Genomic DNA, 8,518 nt, shown 5'->3' with positions numbered 1-8,518 from the left:
GCTTCGGGCTGGCTGGGCAGTAGGCAGCAACGGGGGGCAGCGCGAGGGGGGGGGAGGGAGCGGCAGGGAGAGCTGGCTGAGCTGGGCAGCGGGCAGCTGCGGGCTGCCAGTGCAGCGAACAGCAGCAGGGGTAGCGCGAGGGGAAGGGGGCAGCGCGAGGTGGACAAGCGGGAGAGCAGCGCGAGGGAGTGAGGGAGGGCGATGGCGCAAGGGGGGAGAGGTGCGAGCAGCAACGAGCCCCCCGATGCTAGATCTCTTGTGATTCAGCCATCCCAACAAGCCACCCAAATTTTCCTGCTTAGTTTTATGCTTGGCTCACATCGACCAACTTAGGCCCCCATAGTAGATATCTTTGTTTTGTACTGTTGTTAGGTTATTTTGTTACTCTGACTTTGTATCAGATCCACCACTTTGTAACTTTCGGGTCTCATAGGTCATTATGGCCTTTTGAAGACGTTAATATAACATTTCCTTTCATTTCATTTTCTCTCTCTCTCTCCGCACCCTGCAAGTTTTCACAGACCCGAGCTCTGACGCAATATTGCACTGGGCATGTTTGACGGATCCGAGCTCTGACGCGATTTGGCCCAACAATGCATTAGAAGGGGGGGGGGGGGGGGAGAGAGAGAGAGAGAGAGAGAGAGAGAGAGAGAGAGAGAGAGCGATTCAAATGTTTTGCCTTAGAATCGGTGCAGGCTTCTCATTGAATTTGTTCTTGCGGAATTGTGGGCAGCGCCCTAGCATGTAGTGCCCAATGTGTTTGTGTTTGACGACTTCACTGTTGATGTGAAGGGCAACAAAAACTATTAAACCATCTTGAAGGAAAACTGCCTGCCAAGTATGAATTTTGACACCAAGTACCCCACAGGCCGCTTCAATGATCGATGCATTATGACCGACTATACAATTTCTTTGTTGTGTTTTGATAGCTTTCCACTACCTTGCCTCGAAATCAGGTCTGCTCGTGTAAATCTTACCATTGAAGCAAATTTTGCAACTGGCGGCTCAGGATTTTTCGACAGCACAATACAGCATTTTGATGTCTTCACCATAACAGCTGGAGTCTTTTAAATAATTATACATGAGTAAGCTGGCAGCCAAAGTACTCAACCAATGCAACCAACACAGCATTTTTGATGTCTTAACCATGATAGTCTTTTAAAGAATTATACAAGAGTAAGTTGGCAGCCAAAATACTCGACCAATGCAACCAACATTGCTTTTTATGCAGTCAGCGCTGACAAAACTACTACATCAATCTCCGATTGAGACATCGCCACCCAATTCAACCAAATCGTCCTCAACCTGCAGACCAAGTTCACTCAGAACCTTACTCCTTTGATAGTGTCCAATGTCCATCCATCTCAGGCTGCCTGTTAACTTCTTTCAAATAACCTCCTTGTGGCCATCGGGATTGCCCTTGTGTCATGAGTCTGGCTTGTGGGTTTATTTCCTTGTAGAGAGAGAAGCTCCAAAAAGGCTTTCTTCTACAACCCCTATTAACCACACGGTCATTCTCAATGAAAAATTCAGAATGTTTTCTAGCTCGATTAGTCTGTGTATTCTATTCTTGATCTAGATTTTTTTACTAGGAGAGAGAGAGAGAGAGAGAGAGAGAGAGAGAGAGAGAGAGAGAGAGAGAGAGAGAGAGAGAGAGAGAAGTTTCATTAGCAAGGTACGACACAATATTGGTATAGCTGAGAGCCTAAGGCCGACGACAAGAGATTTGAGCTTCGGTACAAGGGAGCCATGGAGGTGCACATCCAAATTAGAAAGCTCAACAACGTGTAGCTCTAGACTGGAACTAGGAGAAGGAGGCGTGTCATTAGAGGGAACCCTTTGAAGCTAATTTAGATGGGGGTTCTGCATTGTGCAAGAAAATGCTTAAAAGAGGGCACAACCATTTAGAGAGAGGGAGTCCACTGTTGGAATTAGGGTTGCAGAGAAACACACACAGCTTGGAGAAGACGAAGGAAGCTCAAGGCACACAATAGAGAGTGTGTTACTTAGTGTGCGATGGAAAAATAGACATGTCCTTAGGACATGGCACTTCCTTATCCTATGCCAATGCTCGTTCACTGCATCACTTCAGGGAGGATTTGGTACCATATATGTAAGAGTGGTGTGTAAACACACCTCGCACCGTCGAGGCACTTTTTCCCTCACTAGGAGCTTTATTCCCCTGTGCATTGTATATACACTCATCACTCTAGGGGTATCTCATCTTTCTACTTCAATATTCTTTCTATTGTGTACCTTGAGCTTCATCTTCTCCACGCTAGGTGAGCGTCCTTGCAACCATAGTTCCAACAATATTTGCGTTTGATTATAATAAAACCCAGAGTTTGTGGGTGTTTCCTGCCACTGTTGTTGTCCAACTGTGGGGCTGCTCTTGTAGTCAACGGTATTTTAAAACGCTTCTTCAACAAGCATCCAATGGCGACGAGTGCAGTTAAGCACGAAACTTTCCCAATGCCTGCGTTTTGAAATGCCAACACCTTTTTGCAGGCCTTGACGGCTCCCCGCTTCTCCTTTGAAATCGACATCGAAGTCTTTCCCTTTTCGGGATTAGAGATTTAAACCACTATGCACATAAGAGTGTTGTGGGGCAAAAACTTGGTTGAGAGCTGATCGTTTCGATCACTTGGGAGTGAGTTTTTTTGGAGTGCTCTTTGGGCAGCCAAGTGAACCCTCCGCTGATCGTGTTGTCGACTTCGTGTGGGGACTCCCGGAATCGCCTCCTTGCAGAATTTGGTGAGTTGCTAGGATTTTGTGGCTCCTCTTGGAATACAAGGAACCAAATTTCCAAATCTTGCAACTTCAACATAGCACACCCTTGCTTGAGCACCAACAAAAATTTGAACGATGATAACTACACCCATTGAAACCTGATTATGCAACTCAAGTTCACACGAAAAGGCTTACATAGTCAATGGCTCAAGCTCTGTCCTACAAGGGTTTCCAATAACAAGTACACCTAACTTCAAGCTAACGAGTATCAAAAATCATGTCGATTGAGATACAAGTAATGCGAAGGCAATGTCGACCATTGTGAAATCTCTTACAAAGAAATTTTCTCCAACCATACAGACTTTGAAGTCTACCAACGATATGGTCCAAGCTCGTTGGAATGATTCTACGATGCGAGCAGTCACCCTTCTTGGATAGTTATTTGCCAGAAGGTTTTCCACTAAAAAGTTCCATGCAGTCATTTATTATGAAGGCCAAGGTTATTTATGATCAACTATCAACTATGAAAAGTGCACTGACCAATACTCAATTAGCTGCTTTGGTACTCACGATGCTGCGTGAGGCGTATGAAACGGTGTCTAGGACACTTCGGCTAAGAAAAAGCTAGAATTTGATGATCTCGACTCTTTTCTCATTGAGGAAGAAGCCCTATTAATAACTCAAGGCAACCTTCAGATTTTTGGCAAAGGTGTTGAAGCACTTGCTGCTTCGAATTCCAAAAAGAAGACCATTAGATGTTGTTACAACCGTGAAAAGCATGGTCATTTACATAGAGATTGCACATCCAAAGGCAAAGACACAAGCCCTACAAAGGACAAAGGCAAAGGCAAGCCTAATGAGGAAAGCAATGATAGGCGAAGGACAACATAGACAAAAGCGTGGTCATTTGCCTAGAGATTGCACATCCAAAGGCAAAGACACAAGCCCTACAAAGGACAAAGGCAAAGGCAAGCATAATGAGGAAAGCAATGATAGGGGAAGGACAACAAAGAGACTGGAGACTGTTAGTGTGGTGGTGGCTTCTTCATCAACTTGGTCTCACCATTTATGTCTACACTTAGCCGTAGAGAGGGTGTTAACAATTTGTGGCAACCCAATGTGATCCCAAAATTTATTTTGACTTTAGATATTTATTTTACTTATCTATCAAAGTCTAGGTAGGGCAATTAATTGAGGTGGCTATATAAGCACACCTAGCCCCCATTGTATTAGCACCCGTTCCCTGTCAAGGATGGTTGGTTCAAAAGTCTCTTCCCTCTCTCTCTCTCTCTCTCTCTCATCCATTCTTTCCTTGGTCCGGATGCTTCCGCATCATCAACTTTGACATTATCATACTTGTCAAGCTCCTCCGTGACCAAGTCTATGTAAGCTAGTTCCACTTAAGGCACCAAGGGAAGTGCAAAGATGGAGATTGTTGAAGACCATAAGCCGAAGAGCAAATCAGAAGGCAAGATGTCAGCATGCCAAATCCCAATCCCTTATGATGGAGAGTCTATGCTTCAACTTTTGAAGAACCTTTAACACCCGCAGGTACAGCAGGCACCTGTCTATCATCCAAGTAGGTAATCAAGCCTTCTCAAACAGCCTATTTACCTGAGGCAAGATCTATCAGTTCAAAATATTTATCGAAATATACAAAGGAAAAAAGATCATAATTAATAGAGCAAACTAGGAAGTAATCATTTAACATGCCAGATCTTAATATCGCTTAGGAGTCTAAAAATAACAAAAGGATGCTAGATTCTTTGCAAGTGCAAACAACATAGCCAAGTCAATACGCTTTTGAAGGAACCATGCCAAAAAAACCAGGTAAAAACTTAAGGAGATTCCTGTTTTCCATAAGAACAGCAAGAGTATTGTTACAAGAAAAGCATCAAAAAAATTGTGCAAGTCGAGGACCAGCAATTAACAAAGTGCATCAAGAATATTTTGCATGAACTTTACCACCATTTCAAGGACAGTAACCAAAGATCAATTCAAAGCTCAAGAGACTTGAGTGTTCAAAATGCTCATCTTAAGAGCACTATGATGTTTATAAGCAATGTGATCACAATAAGATTCATTAAGACATATCCAAAAGAAAAAGCCGATTTGTAACATACCAAAACCATATCCAAAAGTTGAATACACAACCTGGGATTAGAAAAAGCAATCATATCCACAATCTCCATGTTTGGCAAGTAGAACACCTACCACCAAAACCAAAGGTAGACCACCCAAAAACACAAACCCTCTCAAGCACTCCATTTGAAGAGAGACAGTTGCAAACATACAAACATACAACCTCTGAACATCTCAATCAAATGCTGACATAAACAGCTATACGAACCTGTATCAAGGCTAAGTGGCGGAAGATGAGCCTCGCCATAAATTAAGAGTGGGGAGAGCAAAAAACGAGGCCAACCTCTCTACGCAAGCCTTTTGCATGCCAGACCGTTGCCAGTAGTAGCCCATCCCATCTAGTAGCTCTTGTAAGCCAAAGGTCAAAGTAGGGGTACAAACATGCATGAAAAACCAAATCAAGCATTGGAAAAACCAGACCTTCCTGTTTGGAACTCCATCAAGAGTTAGAGATTTCATGTACCAATATATCCCATTCCATCCACAATTACTAGCATGAACGACAAGCACTTCTATAGCGAGCAATAGAGTGCAATACTTACACCAGGGAAGGAACCTGCCAATTGCTTGCAAGAGAAAATGACATCACCATCATGCAAAGTGATTGGAAGTAGTAGGTTCTAAGAGTGATGCCCACAGTGCACACACACAGAGAGAGAGAGAGAGAGAGAGAGTTATTGCCAAGTCAAAGCGAATGAAACTAGGTAGCCATGTGGCCCATTGAGGTCCAAGGGAGGGTTTTTATTAGACACGGATTATGTATTGAGGTTTTTTTGAAGATGCAACCCCATAGTAGGTATAACTTTCGAGAAGGAAAATAATTGTCCAAAGCCAATAGAGGTACCATCCATTACGAGCTTAAGGATTACTAAAATGAGTACATTATGAGCACCCCGAAGAGTCGAGCTTATCAAAAAGATCCTAGTGTAGGGGTCCTTCCCATTGAGAGGAAGAGGCCTAGGCAATCTTGTAAGTTAGTGATAGTTCGACACCCAAAAAAAAAACACATTTACATGAGCTAGAGGAGATTGGATTAGTAAATGTGTTACAAAGGGTTGACCTTGGATCACCATCACCAAGTGAAGCTCAGGTCGGAAAGCGACCACCTCCTTTAGTAGGTACACAAAATATGCATTACCAATACATTTTGTGTGTGTGTGTGTGAGAGAATAAGAGGATTTCATGAGATAAGTTGCATACGGGCATTGAAAGTATGAAAGAAAAAAGCTCGCAAACAAGCGACCACTAGGATATTCCTTTTTTAGCAAATCACACATACCCCATGCGAGGCGAAAGCTCGTAAAAAAGTGACCACTAGGATATTCTTTTTCGTAACAAATCACACATACCCCATGCGAGGCAATATGCACGCCCGTGAGCGCTGTCAAGGTCGCTTGGCTGCATCGAACCCATGACCAGGGTTACGACAATCGAGTGCTCAACCAACCATGCTAACTACTTTGGATGACCACTAGGACAATCTTAAAGAAAACTCATAAGTACAGTAGCTACATAACCAATTAGAACTCTATTCATAACTCTAATTTCGTAGCTAAAATACACAACAAAGAAATCTACTTTCAATAATTATGTATGGTTCTTTTGACATCAAAGAAGATTGAGTACTTATCTCATTGATCCACCCATCAAAACAAACGTCTCTATAACCTCCCAAGTGGATAAATGTCAAATTGCCACTTGATTTGCATTAATTGCCAGCAAACTACAACCTACTTAATTCTGCATTATTTTTCATTTTCAAAGAATTAGCATGACCCAGTGCATCACATTATTCAGCAGATTGAACCTTTAGAATGACCAATATACAATTTCCAAAATACCGAAGGGAAGACTACGAAGGGTATTGGTCAAGTAAAGCACTTTCAAAAATAGTGTACAAATCCATGAACTAGTTTCTAGATTACAAAGCTCATAAATTTCATGGGCAACACTGATCAAGGCTCACTACGACGAGGCTTTTCGGATGCATGCATCTCCTGCGTCACTATGAAACGCGTTTCGACATGTCAGAACAGGTGAAACGTTTCGAACCTTGAAACGTTTCGCTCACCAAGTGAAACACGAGCTGTTTCACTAACAGCAAGTTACCATAGTTTTAATTTCAAAGTCGCTAAACGCACGTTTCAGTCTCCCGTTTCACTGTGCTCTCATTTTGGACTAAAACGTTTCGTGGTGAAACGCCGCGTTTTGTTAGGGTGAAACGTTTCGCAGTTACGTTGCCTGTAAAATAATGGTAAGACAGACTCTCTCTCTCTCTCTCTCTCTCTCTCTCTCTCTCTCTCTCTCTCTCAAACTTCATGGTACTTTCAGTCGGGATCCAGTCATTGGTGGCAGGGTTGCAACCACTCTTGGTCCTCGTGAGTCCCAGCGAGCTTAAATCAAGCACAAGCGCACCATTTTTTCCACTTGTATAAACCCGCTACCAGTCTAATGACTGCGACAGACGTACCGTATGGTGCAGGAACTTGTCAACAACATTGAGATCTTTGCAATACTCTATCTCAACAAACTCTTCAGGAGCTTCCACATCATGGCTAACTGACACCTCAGTCTTGACAATGGGGGTATCAGGAAGGGAGGAAAGATCGACAACCTTATTGGTGGACACTTGGATGAAGCCCGATCTGGTCTGCAGGAATTAAAGCTCTCTCTCTCTCTCTCTCTCTCTCTCTCTCTCTCTCTCTCTCTCTCTCTGCCATGACGGAGAAGGGCAAACCGTATGGTGCAAGGTCTGATCCGCAGCACAAAGATCCTTGTAATACTCTGTCTCTACAAACTCCAGAGGAACATCACCAGCGAAATCTTGGATGACGGCCTGTGATGAGGGGAAGAGAGGAGCCGTGAGGGCAAGGGGCCTACACACACACACACAGAGAGAGAGAGAGAGAGAGAGAGAGAGAGAGAGAGAGAGAGGGAGAGAGAACCTGCGCTGGAGAGGTCTCCAGGAGCTACTGTAGCTTGAGATGTTCGGGGATAGGGCCGTCGTAAGGGGCAGCAGCGATGTCGGCCGCGAAGTCCTCGCTGCGGGATGGTTTGAGAGGACGCCTGGAATCCTCAGCTAGCTTCGGCCAGGCGAGCCTGCTGCTCGGCGTCGATTTGCGCGTCCTCGTTGCGCCCCGATTTCGCCATCGCAAGAGCTATTGCCTCTCGCGAGTCGCACTCAAGATTCAACAACATGATCGAATGTCCCCATCGGGTTCGTTTAAAGCGGCTGGTCTCATTCACACGTCGCCCGCCCCAAAGGGACCGGGCGTCCGGACAACCATTTTTTTGGGACAATGAACAAATGGTTAAGACTACGAACAAGTGATAGGCCTTCTAATGAAAAGCACATCAACCTGAGCTAGCTTTACCAAAAACATTTATATCAAGGTTGAAGGTTTCTTTCTCACAAAACTATCATCGATATATAATCAAACCAAGGATTACTAAGATGATAAAAGCAACATAAGACATACGTTGATGTTTGGATAAAACAAGGCCAGTTAGGGAGGGCATATGGAATTTCTCGTGCAAACCCATTTTTGAAGAGCATCAACTTCTCCAACTGACGATAGAAACCATAATTGTGATGGAATAGGGTTGCTTACATCGCTAGAGCTCGGTTTAGGGTTCCTATCATCAA

General features: G+C 43.9%; 1 pseudogene across 1 annotated transcript; it reads right to left on the bottom strand.

Annotated features, from left to right (window-relative positions):
* Positions 1 to 616: 616 nt before the first annotated feature.
* On the bottom strand, positions 617 to 8,028 carry LOC147453048 (uncharacterized; annotated as a pseudogene). Its single transcript, XR_015188945.1, has 4 exons — positions 7,818 to 8,028; positions 7,610 to 7,708; positions 7,343 to 7,522; positions 617 to 4,294 (listed from the first exon to the last, which is right to left on the bottom strand). The product of XR_015188945.1 is annotated as an uncharacterized LOC147453048 (transcript).
* Between the last annotated feature and the right edge of the window lie 490 nt (positions 8,029 to 8,518).

The sequence above is a fragment of the Adiantum capillus-veneris genome, chromosome 8 (genome assembly GCF_014529385.1).
Source record: "Adiantum capillus-veneris isolate H3 chromosome 8, ASM1452938v2, whole genome shotgun sequence".
Classification (NCBI taxonomy): domain Eukaryota; kingdom Viridiplantae; phylum Streptophyta; class Polypodiopsida; order Polypodiales; family Pteridaceae; genus Adiantum; species Adiantum capillus-veneris.
The sequence above is the reverse complement of the archived record's forward strand: the minus strand, read 5'-3'. Positions and strand labels throughout refer to the sequence as shown.